General features: G+C 37.6%; 1 protein-coding gene across 1 annotated transcript in view; it reads right to left on the bottom strand.

Annotated features, from left to right (window-relative positions):
• ERC2 (ELKS/RAB6-interacting/CAST family member 2) overlaps nucleotides 1–21,521 on the bottom strand; it is a 946,536-nt gene that overhangs the window by 214,447 nt on the left and 710,568 nt on the right. The window lies entirely within an intron of this gene.

Genomic DNA, 21,521 nt, shown 5'->3' with positions numbered 1-21,521 from the left:
GGGATGGAATCATGGACAATGTTTAAGACAAGCTAACTCTTTGATTTTCAGAATGGACAAAGTAGTTTGTGTCAGAACCCCCGAGACCCATGCACTGCTTTCTCTGAAGGAGCCATTTTTCATTGGCTTCATAGACAAAGCTGCAAGTTAGAAATGGAAGGAGTCAATCTGAGCATTCACTTCTAGGACACTTTAATCCACCCATTCATCTGTCCATCCATCCATCCATCCATCCATCCATCCATTCATTCATTCATCTATCCATCCACCCACCCACCATTTGCCAAGTAAAGTTCTAGGTACACCAAGACAACCCAACAAAACTGGCCAACAATTTTAATATAAATATCATTTTTTTTTTCATGCAAGATTTTCTTCTGAAGGCAGACATAGATATTTGGTAGGGTAGTCCTTTCCATTTTCAATGTAATTAATGATGCTTTCCTGCCATTCCACCAAATACCATTCCTTCCTCAGTCTTCCTTATCTAGTAATTATACCACCACCCACTGAGTAACCCAAACACCAAGCCTAGAAGTCATTCTTGATTCCTTCCCTTTCTTCTCTACCCAGAGACAACCCATTAACAACTTCAGTAGGTTTCACTCCAGAAGACATTCCTTACCTAAACTGATCTACTGCTACCAAATTTCTCCTAACCACCAGCATTCATTCCTGCAGCCCACTGGTCTCCCTGGAACAAAACCCCAAGTAATCTTTAAAAATATTATAAATCTGAATTCTACCACTCTGCTGATTGCAAAATCCATTGCGTCACCCATTAGACTTGAAATCCAGACCCTTTATTGATGCCTGTGACTCATTACACCAACTGGCCCTGACCTGTCTGAGATCACCTTGTGCCCCTTCTCCTTCCATAATCAGTAGACTCCAGCACATTTTGTGTCCAAACTCTTTCTAGTCCTTGAAAATGTTATACTTATTTTCACCTCATAAGCTTTGCTTTTGCCATACCCTCTGACTGGAATGCCCTCGCACAGGTCTTTACCCTTCAGGTCTCAACTCAAATGTATCTTACTCAGAAAAGCCCTCTCTAGCTCCTTTACCTAGCAGTGACCTTCTACTTTGTGCCCAAGCCACTGTATCACATTATACTTATTATACTCTTTCTTCATAAAACTCTTTGCTATTTAAAAGGATCTTAGATATTCATTATTTGTTGTCCAGATTTGGCACTCCATGAAACTGGAACCTCATCTACCTTGTGCACCACCAATTCTCTGGCTTCTGAAAGAGCACTGAGCACATAGTGAGGGTCAAAAACATTTGCTCAAGAAATATATGTCTACTTTGTACTTTAAAAAATGTCTAAAAAAAAAAAAATAAAAAATAAAAAATGTCTGAAGATATCACTGTACAAATCTTCCTTTCATTTTTAATTTTTATTTAATTTTAATTTTTAATTTTATTTTTTAAAGATTTATTTATTTTGAGAGAGAGGAAGAAAGACAGAACATGAGCAGGGGGAGAGGCAGAGGGAGAGGCTCTTACAAGCAGTGAGGAGCCTGATGTGGGGCTGATCCCATAACCAATGAGATCATGACCTGAGAAGAAACCAAGAGTCAGACACTTAATTGACTACACCACTCAGGCACTCCAATTTTTAATTTTTTAAAGATTAATTGTATTTATTTATTTGAGAGAGAGAAAGAGAAAGAGCTGGGGGAGGGACAGAGGGATAGGATCTCAAGTAGGCTCCACACCCAGCATGGAGCCCTACCTGGGGCATAACCCTGAGATCATGACCTGAGCTGAAATCAAAAGCCAGATGCCCAACTAGCTGAGCCACTCAAGTGCCCCAAAGAATTGTAATTCTTTTAAAAATGAGAGAAGACCTCTTATAAGATGTTGCAGTCCTGGGAAAGTCTCTGTATTGGGTATTTTCTTTGCATACAAGTCCCAGGACTAAAACCTGGTCATGATCCTGTTTTATCTTTCTTTAATTCCCAGACTAGGCCCCCTCCAGACCAGGCCCCCTCCAGATGTTTGAACAAGATGGTCATTATTTGGATCTCAGATTTTCTCCCTTTTCACTGCAGGGATTTGTATGGACTTTTCTGGGCCCTGCTAATGGCAGGCAGTAGGAGCTTCTGTTGGAGGCTCAGTCAGACATATGAGCAGCAGAAATGTCAGGGAATATGTCCACTTTCCAGAAGAAAACCAGTGCAGCCTGGACTATCAACAGCAGCATTCAAATCCAGCTTCACACAGCCTGTCTCCTTCTGGATAACATCTTGAGACAATAGACATGCTTACTGTTCACAGCTTGTGCATATTTGTACATAAAGCCAAGCTGAAGAGGCAGCACAGCCTTCAAATCAAAGAGAGCCTATTTGCTACCTCCTCCAATTTAACTACCACACACCTAAGGTGATTGCAATATTTTACCCCACTCTGCCCCAAAGTGAAATGTCCATGTGATGCTTTTTTTAATGGAAACAACCTAAGAAATCATTGGTAGAAATACTGGGAATTGATCATAAATTATGCTGCATCTCCACATTTCACTCTTTTTTAAAAAAGATTTTATTTATTTATTTGAGAGAGAGAGAGAGAGCAAGCATGCACATGCAAGCAAGAGCAGGGGCAGATGGAGAGGGAGAAGCAGACTCCCCACTAACCATGGAGCTCAGCATGGGGTGTGGGGCTCTGAGATCCCAGACTCCCAGGACTCTGCGCTCATGACCTGAGCTGAAGTCAGATGCTTAGCTGACTGAGCCACCCAGATATCCCTCTACATTTCACTCTTTACAGCTATATGCTGCATGTAAAATGCTGACTAAAAAAGATCTTTGAAAACATTTGTTGAGAGACAATTCTACACATGTCTCATACTTCTGCCCATTTTACAAGCATAGTCACTATCTTCTTTTCTCACAATCTTTCCAGAACGTTTGTACAGTGAATAGCCTTAGAAGACAGAGGTAGTTTTTTCCTTTGGATCAAAGGATAGACATGCTTACTGTCCTCATATAATAGTATCTCAATCCAGAGCAAAGGGCAGGCATGTTACTGCCATTATAAAAGATTCAGATTCCGTAGATTGAGGATTCTTCTCTTGCAATGTAATCAATCCACTGTAGGTACAGCTATTCGTCTGGCCCATCTGCCTTGCTTCCATGAGACTTAAGGAAAGGAGAATTGACATAAATATACTGATCCTACTCTCTGCACCTTGAGCAGTGAAGTCCTTTGTTTCTGACCTCAAAGTCTCTGGTCATCTACCTACATCCATGAAACCGAGGCAGACTAACCTATTAGCATGCCAATAAGGAAAAATCTAGAATCCTCACAGTTCTTGATGTGCATGTGTATATATAAGATCGCCAAAACATAAAACTATATTCATAGAAAAAAATGGGAGGGAAAGACACTAAAATGCTAATAGTCATTACCTCACGTTGGTGAAATAGGTTGGTTTTTGCCCTTTTCTACCCATACCTTCCAGCATTCTTCCCATTTCTCACAAAATATCATGAGAGTAAACATTAAAAAACTGTAAATGAAACTTCTCAGTCACCAAAAAAACTGCAGATGCATGCTTCAAATACTTGGCATATGTGAAATGTGTTCATTTTCCCATCAAGGTATTTATTATGTTCTCTCTGTCCCTCTACTCTTTATGCACGGGTTAAGTGCACGCACACATACTTTCATATACACATGTCTGGTACAATCTACATCATCTCCCACTTAATTGTAAGCATTACCTAAATAGGTTCCCTGGATCAACTTTTATATCTCTATGTCCTATGGTCCTTTTCAACCCATTTTCTTCTTCCAGGTCAAAATTAAGAATTAACACAGCTTTAATAACTGTTACAAGTCATCAGTCTAAAAACTGATCTTTCTTTCTTTTTATATTGACTGTTGAGATTTCTTTTTTAAAAAAATATTTTTTAATTCAATTTGCCAACATAGACTCTTCTAAATTCCTTTTCCAACTTAAAACTTATATTTCCTCTTGTAATATCATTAAAATTCCCAATAAATTAATTTCTAACTCTTGGTTTTTTGTTGATCAGAAAACTGTTGATTACAAAACATATGTCAATTCCTAATTCTCTGCAGATGTTATTGCCAAATACAGTCCCAAGTCCTATTATCAATTATTATACCTCAAATACACTTAAATCATTTTTATAAAAGTATATTTAAAACCACTACTCATCAATATTAATATTCATGCAAAATAACCCATTTTCTTCTTTGTAACATTTTCCTTATTTTTTTTTTATTTTGTTTTGTTTGCTTCTGGCTGACAAATCTATTTTATAAATGCTGGTATTATACAATCATAGAACTGTCAATAAGGTTAGTGTAACAAGAATCATATATATATTTTGAAATCCTCCTTTATATGTTAACCATAAACTACTGATAATTTCTCTTAAAATAACTTGATTGAAATCTATGTTCAATAATTCCAGTCTATTTAAAGCAAAGAGTAATTGGTAGGAAAAAAAGTATATAAAACTAGAAATTTGAACATTTTACACTTTAGGATGTTCGGAAAAATGTTCTGAATATTTTAAGACTTATCTGGCCACTACTTATTTGTACAGGGATGTCAGGCAAAGCAAACTCTTAATTCTAGGGTGACAGAACCACTGCATTTGTGGCTTTTTTAAGCAATAAGCTTTATAAAATGAATTTTAAATAATTCTTTATCAAGCTGATACATTTCAACTAATAATTTAAATCATTGTGAGCTAATTCTGCAGAGCAGAGTTAAATGGGTTTTCATCATTCCTGCTTTAGTAGTCAGGGGCTTTTTGAAGATACTGAACATGCATTTTTTTTTTTTGAACATACATTTTTTAAAGATTAACTTCATTTGCCAGCCATATACCAGATTCTATACTTTTTGCAATTCCCATAAGGCAATTTGCTAATACAACTACTACACCTACTGACAAATACCTTACTGAAAATACACAGAGGCCTGTTCTGAGAAAATGGCAAACATTGTAATAAATTAGGAAGCTTAAATGTTACCACTGTTTTTCTCCCCAAAAGGGAATTTTGATTCAGTCTTTCAAAGTCTGGGAAAATGGAAATATTTGCATTTCTAATGTCCTTTTACATCTACATCTTTTTAAAAAATCCTTAAGTATAGAGTGTATCTGTGAAAAGACATTTGGATATAAATTGGAATCACAAAGAAATATCCTCATTGTTTTCTCCATCAAGTGAATCATCTTCTAGATTCAAGGCCAGATTTACATTGCTTCAGAAATTGTTACGGTCCCATCAACCTGAAGAAAGTTTCTAGAAGTCTGAAACCACCTCCAACACTTAATCTGTCCTTTCTATTCATAGACAACATGAAAAAAACAGATTTCCTCATCTTTAGATAGTTAGTGGGGTTAAGTATATACCAAAGGCTTGCAAAATTATCTTTAGAACACTGCAACGCTTCAGTATACAATTACTAAGGTGATCCGTCTATGCCCCAAAATGTAGCTTAAAATATGAAAAAGAAGCCCAAATAAGCTAGAAAGGAAGATAAGATAATGCAAAGAGAAATAAATCTATAAGAGTCTGCTGAATGCCAAGCTAAGAAAGTGGACCATAGACAGCATTTTATCAAAGTGCAGCCTAAACAAACGTCAAGGGGAATAATTTCTTTAACAAATATGGGCAACAATGAAGTAAAAAGAGGGGGGACTTCTGTGCCCTTATACACATTTAGTCAGGGTTAACAATGGATAAAAATATGTGCAAGAACACATTTAATAGCCCTATGCTGTCATTCAGTTTGTAGGAGGTAGTCAAGATACAGCTAATAAAACACCAAAAAAAATGGTTTGAGCCACCCTGAAAAAAAAAACCTCAATGGAATAAAACAAAAGACTGAAGGGCGTCTCCCACTAAGATAAATGCCTTCTTTTGAGTGTTGCCTGTGGCTAACCTTCACAAAGAGAGCTCCAGAATCCTCTGATGGTAATACATCACTACATCACTTATCACAGTCAATTTAAAAGGGAGCTTTATAAACATTTCTATTTCACTCCCTGTTGCTGTCACTCTATTAATGATGACTTGAGCTGAGAGGGTCCAAAATTAATTTTAGGAATTGTAAATGAGGCAGACCAATTAGGAACTCTTATAAATTGGATTGGGGAAAAGTATTAACACATTTTTTTTCTTGCTTTCCTACAGGCTCTTGTTTTAGTGAGCTGACCCATCTTTAGGAACACATTCAATTACAAAAGCAGATGCTTAAAAAATGCATTCCATTAAGAAATGTTTGGATAATGACATGCAAGGGAGAACCTACATTATGTATGGTGCTCAGCCCGCAGTCATGTTCTAATCATACTGTGGGAAAAAAAAATTCCGCTCAATCAACTTTTCCCAGTTAATTACTGTTTTCTTTCCCTCATGACCCTGAATCTTCAACCATAAGTTCAGTAGGAGGTGACTTAAGACAGACGGTGACGAAAGATCCTGTTCAAAACAGCCTCTCTCTCACCCCTGGAGTGAGGATGGGTGGAGGTTTGCTGTGATCAACTCTGGAGATAGATGCTCATTTGCTTAAATTTTAAAAGCAGAATTTTTAAAAAGCATCTTGAGAAAGGGAAGTCTTCTGATATCAATTACTATCAACACGACCCACCAGTAGAATGATATATTGTGTATGCAGAAGGGCCCACGCAGAAAGCAAAGCTGTTCACATAAGGTGGGGCCCACAGGGTGAGATATATTTGAACAACCACAAGTTCCACCAAGGACAAAGAACAGACCAGATCTGTAAAGGCCAGGCTTTGGCAGCCTGACTCCTTAATGTGGTTTGCTCTCTGTCGCCCACCTAAAACTGACCTCAAGAAACAGTTTACTCCAATTACGGAGAATTTTGTCTTTGAAACCTAATAGCACATGACTGGAATTTCCTAACACAGGGGCCATGAAGTCTTGTGGAAGCTCTTTACTCCATGCACCAGCTTTTACCCCGCTACTTACTCAGGGCATGACCTAAGTTTAGGCAGCTGAGCCATCCTTGGGTTCCACCAAGTGTGTCTGGGCCAGGAAACTCTGAAGTCGCAGCATTGTGCACCTTCAGGACACTAAGATGGCAAATGTTGGCACCTCGTGTCATTCTGCTCAAATGAGTATCAGGGTGTTGGAGGCTAGCTGACTTTCTCATGTGGAAGAGGCCAGAGGAGGATGAGTATCAGGAAGAGTTCCAGCCCCATCCTAAATTGCTCGCCCCATTCCCATCCCTTGGGAGAACTGATAAAAAGGCAATGGGAGATGGGAGGAGCCCCTCTCTAAGTCCTAGTAGAAGACATTTGTTTGAGGTATTACTGATTACTGTGTACCACACACATGTGCGTGCACATACACACACGCACGCACATGAGATAAGAAAATACTTCTTTTGATTTTTAGCCTATCGTGATTTCTTTAAACTTATCTACATAAATAATGTATCACTCATGTCCTTAAGAGGTGATTAAGGTCCTTGATTAGGATACTAATCCTCAACTTTGGAACTGAATGTACCTGGGTTTAAGTCTCAGCAAAATTGGTTGTCTCTGTGACCCTGGGCAAGTTACTTAATGACTCTGAAACTTAGATTTCCTCATAATTGAACTAAGAAGGATGATAGTAATTCTCTCTTAATTCTTTGTGAGAGTTAAATGTGATAATGCATGTAAAGATTCTGTTCAGGGGTGCCTGGAACAACCACACAAATGTTAGCAATTACTTGTTATTACATAACATGGATACCACCAAATGTAAAGATTCAAGTTTTGCATTATTTTCTACCAGGCTTCCCTTTATAATAAACATTCTAAACATGCCAGTGGGTCTCTTATTCTCAAGACTGACTCTGAAATTGGTTTCTGTTTAGTTGCACATTTGACTTACATAAGATGATGTCTGTTTTGCAAAGAAATTTAAAGGAGAAAACAGAGCCTGAGTGTGGACACAGTGTGTTCATCATAGAAGTTGCATCCCAGGCCACCCAGGTTTGATTTAGTCAATAACTGTTCAATAGCACCCATCTAAACTGATAGGAAAGGCCACACAAAAGTGGGCAAGATATGATTTCATGCCACATGAGAAATGGAAATGTATTCTGAAAGGTGACCTTTTAAAAGTCAAGGTCAAGTGCAAAATCTAACCAAAGTCAAACAACTTCAAAACAAAAATTCTTCCATAAAAAAAAAAAAAAAAAAAAAAAAACCAACTAAAAAAAAGGGTAAATTTGGAAGACAGGGAGCGCAAGTAAAATAAAGGGCTTCTGACCCCGCACTGACCAGGCATATCAGGTACACACTAGCACACCAGACATTAGTGTGTAATTGCTTGCTGTAGTTCTTGTTTGTTCCCATTATTCTCGTCATTCAGTGATGAGAAAGCTTCTCTGTTGATCACTTAACTCTGTCAATGTAGCTTTCTGTGTGAAATACTCCCAACCAGACTCCCTCGAAGGGTTATTGATGATTGATAATAAGAAAACCAAATACATCTGGACCTCACTGTGGGCCAGATCTTTGCTAAACCTATTGTCCACGGATGATCAGTTACTGTCAAGACACTTGTCTTATCACATTAACTTTTTGGTTGGAAATGAATAACAGCCAGAAAATAGGTCATTGACTCCAGGGTTTAGGGCTCAGGGCATCTGACCAATTATTTTTCTTATTGGTGATATATATAAATGTATATATGTGTGTATATGTATACATATTTCCCAAAATATAATACATTTTAATTTTCCCTCTTCTGTATATTTAATGCTACTAAGAGTTGTTAGTAAGTCTTTGCACATAGCAGCAAATTGCCCTCCTGCATCCTGAACTAAATATTTCCCTTCTTAATTTGAAATTTTTGTGTTAAATCAAACCTCCCTTTATTTATGTTTACATGGAATAGAATATTCCCATAGGCTAAATTATAATGAAAAACAAAACAGATTGTCATGTCATTGCTGTAGAGGAATATGAGCAGAAGGGGGCACATTCCAGAATTTTGTTAATGCAACATTTGAAGAAAATTGAATTAAGTTTCTATAAAGCAGATCTTTGTAGAGAAATACAAAAAAAAAAAAAAAAAAAAAGAAATTTGATGGAAGTAGCTCCTCCTATTCAGGGGAAGGAAAAAAGGCAGTGGTGTCTTCTGACTGGGGTAAGGAAAGAGAGTGTGCTGCGTCTGTGTGTGCCAAGCAAAAAGCAGGTTTCCAGAAGGAGCAGGAAGGCATCATATCTGATGGGGGGAGGGGGGCTAACCAGATTCCCATCAGCTTGAAGCTGTTCTCCTTTGCTGTGCCTGCCACAGAATTGAACAGCAATTCAGGATAACCTGCAGGAGTCTTCCTTTGGGAAGCTGATGGCTTTTAAAGCACCCTCAAACATGTAATTCCTCAAGCAAATCTCTTTGAGAAGTCTGGATTTTAGGTCTGCCATCTTGTGGCCATTGCAATAAATACCTCCCTTTTCCAGTTTTTCCCAGAGCAATTACATCTGTATAATCTATATTCTAAAAAGGTACCACAGAGGGTGCTTATTTAAAAAATGAATATTAGCCATAGGAGAGCTCAGCAATGCATACGGAGCTAGGACATCTCACATTCTAATCCTCTTTCTGCTCACATTTTTCATTCCTTGGTGGAAGCTTAGATTCAAATGAGCACTTATCAAATTATCAAATGAACATTCAGTATAGGATCAGGTCTGCTGAGAAGTTGGTTAAGAGGTGATAGCTATACTTCAGGTGCCTTTTTTTAAAAAAAAGGGTGGGGGAACTTAATGAACACAAAGCTGCACCCAAATGGAATGAAAATCTCAGCATTTCTGTATTTACCATACATGAATTTGCGAGGAGAACATATAGAATAAAATAGATTGCAATTCCAAAGGAGCTTCATACCTAAAAACTGGGATGATATATTTTTCTGGAAAAAAACTAAAGTCCAAATGACAGAGATTAGAAATACACTCTTCAACATTGTGAGGGGGAAAAGTGAGACCAAATTTATAGCAGTTATATGTTGGGAAGAATTTGCTAAAATGCTGCCATGAAAACACACTGAGTCTGTCTAATGCACACTCACTAGCCACTTGTTGCATGTGTCAATGGGAGAGAAAGTGAATGTGTGTGGCCACTTTCTCAGCAAGGTTTCATAAGCCAATGTATCATAAGCTCTAAACTAAAAAAGAGATGCAAGAGCATATTCCTTGGCCATAAATTAATTTCAGAGCCCAAACTACAGAAGTATAAAACTATACATACACATTTATACACCAAAAGTATTGCATTGCTAAGCAACTGATTTAAAAGACATATATATAATTAAGACTTACAAAAATCAGCTAGTGAATCCAGAAATGAGTTGTATCTGTTAGTTACCTGAAATTTCTGGATTCATGATATAATATATGGGACACTACTAGCATGCTCCTTCTCAGAGGTTGAGGGAATGTGAAACCAGACAGCGGATGCAGAATGAAAGAGTCTGGTAAACTACCTGAAAGAACTCCACATCTGGAAAGAATCGTGGGGGAACCAGCCCAAGACACAATGGTATAGAAAGCAGTCTCAGATTTACAGTATGGGTGGCCTTGTGGCTCATGGAAGTGAAATTTCCACTCCAGGAGGAGCGATCACTAAGAAGCAGGGATATTTCTGATGTGAAATTAGGAAGTCCAGTCCAAAGCAACTGGAGGGAATGTCTTCCTCTGGCATGGCTGTTTACTGACCACACAGGGAAGAATAAACTAACCAGATGATCAGAGCCCAGTTCTTCAATTCCTTGAACACATATTAACTGAGTACCCATGCATACCGGGTACCAGCAAGGAAAGGACAAAGAAGACAGGCACAACTTCTGCTACACACAGCAGGCCCCAGGGACTCTCCATGCACATAGTCATGATGGCTGGCCCTGCAACGATGCCACAGAACACAAAGAAATACCATTCTATTTCTGTCAGTAACAAATACCAGATCGTTAGCAATACCAGGCAAAGAAGATATCCATGAATTCTGTTTACCAATCCAACAGCTGGGTGTAAGAATTCATATGGTAGGTTCACCCACATGTATCAAATACTGGAATAATTGATTCAAAAGCTCTCTCCCATCCTGTCCTCTTCATTCTGAATGTCCAGTGTTATGCAGCTGCAATCCAGAAGCTCAAAAATAAACAAATAAACAGAAACTCAAAGCTTCATATCCATAGCTATTAGCCTGAATGATATAAAGTGTACTTTTCTGTGTATCAGAAACAGCCAAATATCAGTGATTTCATGCAGTTCAACCTAACATTCTTCTTCCATAAAAAAGCAGCTTTAGGGCAGCCTGGGTGGCTCAGCGGTTTAGCGCCACCTTCAGCCCAGTGTATGATCCTGGAGACCTGGGATCGAGTCCCACGTCGGGCTCCCTGCATGGAGCCTGCTTCTCCCTCTGCCTGTGTCTCAGCCTGTCTCTCTCTCTCTGTGTCTCTTATGAATAGATAAATAAAATCTAAAAAAAAAAAAAAGCAGCTTTATTGGTTTCTTCATCTTGTTTATAATACATGCCCATAGAAAAGTATAATTCTTTATCACTTTTTAACCTCAAAGACTGAAAATATTGAAGCAATTCCCTGTTCACAATATCCAACTATTAATCCTACATGCACCAAAGACTACCTACTAGAGACAACCCAGTCCTTTAGAAGAGAGCCTGCTACACAAATCAGAGTGGGAAGAGGGGGACTAGAAGCCCAGAAAGGTGACAAATTCCAGTCCCTTACTGGGTACCTCCAGACCTGGAAAACTACTTAGTGAGTAACTTCCTCATGACCAAATCCCAACCTGACACTGATCACCACTCCCTGAAACACTGACCTGTTGATGGATTGCTTTGAGATCAGATCATCTATCTCCCAGGACAGCCTTGAGGCTGCCCTGCACCACTGTGCAGCAATAGAGCACCTTCCTTTAGATTTGAACTTCAAGTCATGGGACATAAGGCAGGAGTCAAAGAAGAGTGTGGCTGCCGAATGCTTTAGAATGTTTTCTAAATTCCCATTAGTGAGAGGACCAATAAAAAAGCATCCATGAGGATGGTGACACAATCTTGGGCGGTGGCATAAAAGAACCATCTAATGTTACTCTGTGTCTTAATCTCTACACATGTGAGGAGAATTTACTATGGACAAATACTGTGCTAGATGCTATGTGGGAACAATGAGAGGGCTCGCAAACTCTTCTGCTAAAGAAAACAAATGCATATGGAAAAATTAAACCACAAAGGACGAATAATAGTCAATTAATGCCTCCATTGTTCAGATGGAGGATTAACAATTATTAACAGTTATTACTTTGTTTGCTATATGCGTATGTGAGGCATAAGTAAAGCACATAGTTTCATTTAGTTCTCTCAAATTATCCTCCAGAGAGAAAGTTATTATTATTCATATCATGAAGCTGAATAAACTGAGTGTGTGAAATTTAAGCAGATTGTCCAAAGTCATATCACTTGTAAATGGTGAAAACTGGAATTTGAACCCAAGTCTGTGTGACTCGGTTATTTCACTGAAATGTTTGTAGGAAGGAAGGATTACCCCTTTGGTCTGGGATGATGGCAGTAGGTTTTCACAGTGTGCAGAGGTGGTGGTGGGGTGTGAAGGAAGGCTGTACTGGAGGGCTCTACAAGGAAACAAGGGACTCTCAGATGAGGATAAGCATCTGAGGAAAAGCTAAGAGGATTCAAGTAATCTAAAATTATGTTTTTCTTGCATATTTACTCCTATTTCCAGCTATATAACTTCCAGGGATGTTAGAGTATCACCAGGGAAAAAGCATAGTCAGACTAAGTCATTCTTAAGTGCCAAATCAAAGACTGGCACTTGCTTGTGCTTAAGTTCTCATACATGCACACACACACTCATTTAAAACACACACATACAAGCACATATACTCAACTCAGGCATGCATGCACACAGGTGAGGACATAGGCAAATACTGTAGGAATAAGATTGCCAAAACACTTTCCAGGTAATGGCAGCCTTTTATTCTGAAATTAGGTAATGTTCTTCCTCATTTGTGGTGTTAAAATGTCCTTTTATCAAATGATGGTGATAGAGTTAACATTTAAATAGACTTATTTAACTTAATAGCTTAATAAGCTTTATGTTGTTTTCAAAAATATTTTTTCACATTATTGGTCCATGACATTCAAAATCTAGGAAGCATTCATTTGATTGCTGAATATTATAATAATTAGGGTGCGTTTGAGGAACATCTGGTCATTCCCTTTCAGTCTGCTTGTTATTCCTTTTGAAAAGTGCTTGACCTTTCACTAAATATTGCCAAGATTTCCAAGTAGGTTGCCTTAGAAACATCATATTGAACCCCAATTTTTCTTACCAAGTGTCACTTACTAAGTGACCATTCCTTTGATTTCTGTTTCAGATATTGTTTCTTTAGGGTAAAAGCGGGGAGTGGTCTTTTATTACATAAATAGTTCCCACCACACACGATGTCCAGGGCCTTCTCGGCACCCACAGTGCCCAGAGAAGGAAAAAAAAAAAAACTGGGTTGGTCAACACTAACTTTTAGGGAAACCACATCTGGCCAAAGTCTAGTATGAAATATGAAAATATGACATACTCTGCCTCTCTTTGCATTGAATTGTTTAATGCAATGTAAATATGTATGGAACCTACCAGTATGTCAATAATCAATGTCTGGGAAGACTTAGGAACATGGTAGCTATTCCTCCAACTATTGGTTAAAGGGAATACAGATGAGGCTTGTTCCCCAAGGACACTAAGATTTGAATTAGGAAATGGAATGCATGGAAATCACAGGTAGATCAGGCTAATGCAAATCCAGTAATAGAAAGAACTCCAGCTAAGTCACAGCTTCAAACAACCAGCACAAGCTGCCTCTTTCCCATCTCCGAAGATCTCAGTGAAGACAACAGAGGCCCATGTCAAGCAATTCCCAGAAAAAGAATTCTAACAAAAGATGAGTTTGTAGGTTTCTTTGGATTGCCAGCTATAGAGATTGACTCCAGGTAACTTAGCAAAGAGAGGGAGTCTTAGAGGCATAATTGGATAGGTCAAGGATAAAAAAATAGAGCTAAAAGTGAATCTTAGGAAAGTCAGTGAGAAAGATGCTCCAGTACCCTGGTAGCAGGAAATTCCAAATCCATCTTGGGAAGACATACCATTTATATAACAACTCTGCTACAACCTTCAGACTTCATGAAAAAAGGATATTTGACCTTCCTAGAAAGAAAATAGATTAGCCCAATCCAGGTCAATCAGCTACAGAGGGTCCCTGTCACTGGGAACCGACCCTAAATAACAGATTCACATCAAAATAAAAGGGGGCCATTTTCAATGGCAATTACTCTAATAATCTCACAGCCTGAAGAGTCTATTTTCAGTGGTATGTTGGAACTGGATGCTACTGGCTAGTGAGAGTCAGTTATGTGCACCTCTTTCAACCTCCATGGTCAGTTGGTACCTTGGCCATGGTAGAAGTATTTACACTATGGAAATTGGCAAATACTACCACCCTCCCCTACTTTCTCACCTCCCATCCCTCTCCCATTAATCTGGTTTACCAGCACTGCATTGGCCTGTTTCAAGATTATTGAACACTCTTGCCAAGACTGCTATCCACCCCGGAGGACATGCCACAGATTCTGCAATAGGTAATATTTAGCTAACACTCCCCAGCATTTTTTCTGTACCAAACACTATACTATCCTATAGCACTATAGCAAGATAACACTATACTATACACTACACTATTCTAACTCCTCTCTATGTATTAAGTCATTCAATCTGTATAGCCATCTAATGAGGCAGGTGCTATTATTTCCCTACTTAGTGATAAGGAAATAGAGACAGAGGGGTGAATTAGCTCACTGGAGTTCACATGGCTAACAAATGGCAAAGTGATGATTTGAACCCAGGAAATCTACAATTTCATAAGTCTCAAAATAAAATAGACAATGTGTAACTGTTATTCTAAGCACTGATGCCACTGACACAGAAAAAACTGACAACCCAAACACTTTGAACCCAGTGAGAACTTGGCTGAATCCCAATAAAAGGATCTCCCTTTAGTCACAAAGCTGCTGTCAGTGAGAGCAACCCAGGACAGCTCACAACTAGTGCTTGGATGTTCATTCTTTTCATTTTCTGGAATGCCTGTAGACTGAAGACAAATCTAAACCTGCTACAAATCCTTAGAGAAGAGAGCGATTCACTGTGGATGGTGCCAGAATTCCCCAAGTGAGTGGCAGCAGCATTTCAGGACTCAGTGGGCATTGAATTGGCCATGATGCTGCAATCCCAATGAGAAGAGAGAGATATGTCCGAACCTTCAACTCTCCTCTCCCACTGGTACTAATGGAAAATAGAAAGGAGGAGACTCATAGAAAGACAGTCACCTGATTTTAGATGTGTGCCTTGGACAAGTCACTTGACATACTGCATCTTAAATGAAAATACCATTACCTACTCCCAAAGTTATTGAGAGGTTCAGATGAGATAACCCACAGGAAAGCATCTCATAAACTGCAAAATCTCATGAAAATGGCAAGCATTATTATGGGCAGTATCCCTACACACATAGTTGTGGTTCCTAGCCCAAACAGTGATGGTGCAGCTTGATTCATTCCAAACAATATCTGTGGTGGACCCCATCATGAGCTGGGCACTGCTTCCATCAGTTGAGCCAAACTTGTTTATCCTCATAAAATCATCAGTCCAAATGGCTGCTGGGAGTTTCACCTAGGACAAACAGTGTAAGTCCATGAAGGGAAAATTGCTATCTGTAGGAAATATAGCTTTCCTTTTCCAACGATTCCTTGAAAGAAGTGACCATAACCTACTGGCAGGAGAGTCAATGACTCTTTCTAAATAGAATCTAAAAATTATAATTTTTAAAAATCCACTGAAGATTCAATGAATATTTATTGAATGGATGAATGGAATCTCATGGATCCGGATTCAAATCCTAGTTCTGCACCTTAGCATCTGTGTGATTTGGGGGAAACTAATTCTGTGAATCTCGGTTTCTTCATCTATAAGATGAGAATAATAATACTCTCGTAGGGTATTATATAAGATAAAATAATTAAACCACTTACTACATTTGGTCAAGTAAAAGCAGTTATTACTATTATAAATGCAAGATATAGTTATTAGTTTTATTTATTAATTTACTATTATTATCAGCTATAAGATAAATATGTTCAAATCTTCAATTGTCAAGGGAGTAATATGAGTATTCCCAGCTGCTGGAGACGAGAAAACTATTTTTTTTTTTAAAGGAATGTTGAGCAACAATATTCTCAGTTTTCTGTTTGTATCTAGAGATTTAGTACGTTCCTAGTGTTTACCATGGTATCACAACTCCACTTGCACACACTTAAGCAAATGTAAATTGGAGAGTAGAAATGAATTTTTCTGATAAGTGCAAAAAGAAAAATTGAATTCTAAAATTGACAGTGTATCCAAGATAAAATTTCCACTCTGGATTCTGCCTTCCTTTTTTAAATCACTTAACAGAACTCTTGAACATCCAAACCCAGTATTTCAATGGATCTTCAGAGCCAAAAAGCTTTCTGCAAAGGATTAAAGGAGTAGCAAAGTGTCATTAAGAATATAAATTTAATTCTCTTGAAGGGGAAAAAAAAAAGTGTGGTTGTGACAGTTGCTCGTTCTTATAGACAGGATTTTAAAACCCCACAAAATTATAAGGGGAAAAATATCAACGAACTGCTATAGTCAAATAAAGGAAAACCCTATCAATTTATTTGTAGTTTCTCTTTGAACTGCAAATAGACACAGGTGCTAAATGTCTTCCTTTGTTCTGTTAAAGAAGTCTGAAATTCTTAGGCTCTTCTATCCTAAACAACTCAACATGAGCCCTGACAATTCTTCCTCAAATCGAATTAATTTAGCTTCTAGCTTAAAAAAATATAAGGTATCTTATACAAGCTGTATGAGACAGCAAATTAACTGCATTGTATTCCTAACTGATAACTGCATTCTTTAAATCTTTCCTTGGCTTAAAAGGAGGAGGGTAGAGGAGACACAGCAATTGTCCCGTTTTAAAGACCAAAAAAAAAAAAAAAAAAAAAAAAATCTATCTCCATTTTTAAAGCTTTAAAAAACTAATTACAAACAAAATGCTTGCAGTTCTAATGATTGGCTATTAATCTTTTTTTTTTTTTTCAACGTAACTGGTTTCCTCAAAGATCCATCTGCACTTCATTTATTTATTTCCACATAAAGACAGCTTATAATTCGCTTATCCCAAATTTGAAATACTGGTTTGTCTGTAAATATGGAAGCCTAGAAGAAGCCCCGGTAATTGGTGCTTTTAGCTGCCCACTTAATCTTGCTTAAATTACCAGTGTTCACAATGAGGAATGACTTGAGAGGCACAGGTTGAGTAACCATCAGGATGGCAAATGCAGGGTATGAGGTTAATAAAGATTATTGTCAGGAATCTGAACATTATTCCAAATCACGGTAACCAATGACTCCCAAATTAAGAGCACTTGCTAACTAGAAGCAAGGTGACGGCCAAGTGGGGTAGTTAAGGCATTATTGCTTCTGTAAACGCTAAACTCAAGTATCAAGTAGACATGTAATCTTCGACTCCCCGAACACCCCAATTTGGCCACTAAAGATGCTGTTTTACATTTCCAAACATTTTCCCCTGTCACTACTTTTTATACTTCAGTTCTCAGGTTGTAAGTATTTGTTACTTGCAAAGCAGCCCCCTTTGAACACTGAATCATGGGAGGCATTTGTAACTAACTGCCAGTGCTGCCTGCCAAACAAAAACTCCCTGCTGGTGACATGACCACCTAGTGACCTCTAAAAATGTTGTAACAATGTGAAAAATAGCTCCCTCTTGTAGGAAACAGCAATTTTTTAAATTAAACGTACATTGAACGTTCGCTTATATACAGATAAATGGTGTTCAGAGTCACCTTCTCTGTTTCCAATTTCAATCTTTTGAAACCCAGCCCAAACCTAAATAAATAAACGTTGATACTAAGAAGAAACTAAGAGCTCAAGAGCCTTGTGATTTTGCAAACAGCTTTTTTCCATTTTCGAAAATCTAAACTCTGGGCCAGACACAGAACAGGTAATGAAAAGGAACAGGCTTGGCAGTCCCTCTGTGGTTCTAAGCTGAAAAATACGTCAGGCAGAAATAAGTGGCTATAATTTGGCAGGCTTAATGTCTTTAAAAGTTTGCAGCTTGCTAAAGAAAAAAAAATTTTTTTAAACAGTTATAACATTTACAAATTGAAACACAATCACTAAGCTAAAAAGCCACCTTGACATAATTTCATTATCCTCAGACTTTTAAGCATACTTTTATCATCTTCGAGTATTTTTGCACCTACATAATAGGAGGTGCACGTATAATAGCAGGCGTACGTAATACTAGGCTACATCATAGTAGGCATTGATAATTATTAAAACTGGGGGCACCACGAGGCTTTTTGATGCTAACATGATCTTAGATGACTGTAATATTAGCAAACTTGGTTTATGCCATTTGACATCAAAATATTCAAGGCTAGTCTCACTTTAAAAGGTGCAATGAAGCTTCCCCTACATACCCAATGGGACACAAGAAATGGGAAATTGGACTTGACAGTAAGTATTTTTGATGATGTGGATCACTGTTTTTCCGGTTAGCTTATCTTTCTAAAATTTCAAAATTAAAAGTCTCAAAGCACCAGAGGTATGACACGTCAAAGGCTGTTTCACTTTAATGTGTCTGTTGTTCATCCTGACATCTCCTTTTGATGAATTATTTCCAAACACTGGCCCAAGCCACGAGAAATAAAATCACTTGAAAACAGAGTGGCACTAGCAACTGTTTGTTTCCAAGCCATTCAAATGCTTGCAAGATAATTCGTTTTATAAAGGGTAGTCACTCCTTCTTGCCTCTTTGAATCTCTCCCCTATCACCCCACCTCCCCCAACAAGGCAAAGAAAACCACTTCAGGATCCCTCCCTCAAAGAGGAGAAAGCCAAAGGACCTACTTTTAACTCTAATTTAAAAAATAATAAGATACAAAGAAGAAAGAAAAAAAATGCATACCCAAATCCGTGTTAAAATACACTTCCAGCTTTTCAACTTTTAACTTAAAACCCACTTTGTGAATACACGAACACACCACATTTAATGTGCTTTTGGTAAAAGTGCTCCACATCGAACTAAAAACTACTCTGCTTGAAACTAAAGCGGATCCTGGCTATCATTTCCAGCCAGGGAAGGCTTCCCTTTATTTTGTGACACTTTTCCCAGTTTTAATTAGCAATTTTGTAATATATAGCTTGTTCTGGAAGACTTACCTTCTACAAAAGAGCACTATGATGTAACTGAACATAAAGCAAATTTGGATTTTTAAACAAAATCAAGAGGTAACAAAGGACCTCCTTTCCAGACTGACTACTACCTCAAGTTTTGTGGTAAGGCACTTCACAGTGGCAATGTGATTTGACTAGTGTTATATTCAAATTCATGTGATTATTATAACTATGCATATAAATTCATTATAATATAGTTATATTTAGTGGATCTATATGAAATTTCTAGTGTGCAGGTAAGTTCAATCCACAAAAATGACAATATAAGATTCAATCTAACAATAAGGTAACTTACTTTCTGCATATATGAAACGAGTCTAAAGATAATATTCTCACAGGATTGATCTGGGAATTCAATGAATGCATTCTATAAAGGACTTACCAGAATGCCTCACACATGGGAGGAATTTAATAAACTCATGTGGTAGGAGAAGGAATTATAAACCTGTAAATATTGTTCATTTTGAATATTCCAATAGTTTAGGCTATTGACGCTTACATAAACATCGGCTGTTTATCAAATAGCTTACAATTTAAGAAATGTAATCACAGTTCTTAGTTAACGTTAACTAAGTGCCCTCAGTCAAATATTTTTAAAAAGTCAATTTTATTTTAGGCTCAGGTAATATATCTTTTGTAAAAGACCATTCTATCAAATTGAGATAAATATTAGATCAATATACACACATTTATGTCTTTGAGTGCTGATATTTCGTATTCAAGTAACAATAAGGATAATTTTATCACCTAGAGAGAATTGCATGTGATCACTAGTAAAGTGGCTAAAATATTAACTCTTTCCCAATCCCTTGTCAATTCAATATTTCCCAGCAACTACCTGAGCTGTGCCAGGTGACTTTAGTAATCCACTATTCTCATCAAAACATGGTGTGTTCTAAGTTCATGAAAAAGAGACAACTCCATATATTAAGTATGATCTAAAAAAATCTTCCAGGCAAAAAACTGTATCACACTAAATTGATTTCTGAAAGATTAAGGAACCAGAATCTATGGCCAAGATAGTCTATGATTTCTTAAATGTGTTAAACCAAATCAAGTTAATTAGATTCCCCAACTTCAAACTACCCACATTGTAGCCACTCTGCTCACACCCAGGAAGGTTATGGAAACCTTTGCCTCTTCTCATGGTGTGTTTTTCCTAGAACTCTATCACCCTTGAACATACTTCTTTGGTATTGTGAAAGGTGAGGGGTGGACTAATGAGGGGTGGACACACACCCCCACACACATACACATACATCAGTGGCCCTATATGCCCTTCAAGAATCTTTGAGCTTTTAATATCTCTGCTCCCATTTTCCAATTTTCTGAGTTAGGTTTCCTTGTCTCTGAGGACATTGCTATAGCTTGTACACTGAGAGCTGGCATTCAGACAAGGTGGGGCATGTCTGTAGCCAAAAGAAATCCAGCCATTTACTCTAAGAAACTGTGGATGTTGGATCTTTCTACTCTTCTTATTATACATTAAAAGCCAAACCAACTCAAACTATATAACATTTTCCAAGAACGTTACAGTGGGTTTATGTCAATGAAGGTGAATGGATCAAATATATTCTGCAGTGAATTCTTCTACCAACAAATAAGCCTTAAGCATATTAAAAGAGAGTCCACTTTGGAAATTCAAAACACTTGGCTTGCCAAGCTGAGGGCTAACCATCAAATTCCAGCAGATAAGTTGGTTTTTTCCTTTTTCTTTTTAGGTTATAGACTCTAAATCTTAATATTTTTAGTTCTTTGCAGTGGAATTTCAATTTGGAATAAAATTTTACTCCCTAACAATTAAGTCAAACCTCAAAAGCAACTCTATTTTACATTTCAGGCTCCTCCAGTTTACCTATCTATGGAATTCCTCTTTTTGTACCAATCCAACAGAGCATAAATTAAAACAAATTGGGAGCAGTATTTTAAAAGGAAACAGTCCCTGAGTTGGTACAGTGTTTTGCTATTTCTTCTTGAAATTTTGAAAATTATACAATTATAATTGTATTATAACTTTAAGAAGCAGCTTCCTAATTTTTTCATAAATAAAGATGATGACTGCTTCTCAGTTCACCTAAATCACTCAGGTCTTATTCCATCTTCTCGACATTTGCACAGGAAGAAGGGTTCCCTATTG

Source organism: Canis lupus, chromosome 20 (genome assembly GCF_011100685.1).
Source record: "Canis lupus familiaris isolate Mischka breed German Shepherd chromosome 20, alternate assembly UU_Cfam_GSD_1.0, whole genome shotgun sequence".
Classification (NCBI taxonomy): Eukaryota; Metazoa; Chordata; class Mammalia; order Carnivora; family Canidae; genus Canis; species Canis lupus.
This window is presented reverse-complemented; position numbering and strand designations above follow the sequence as displayed.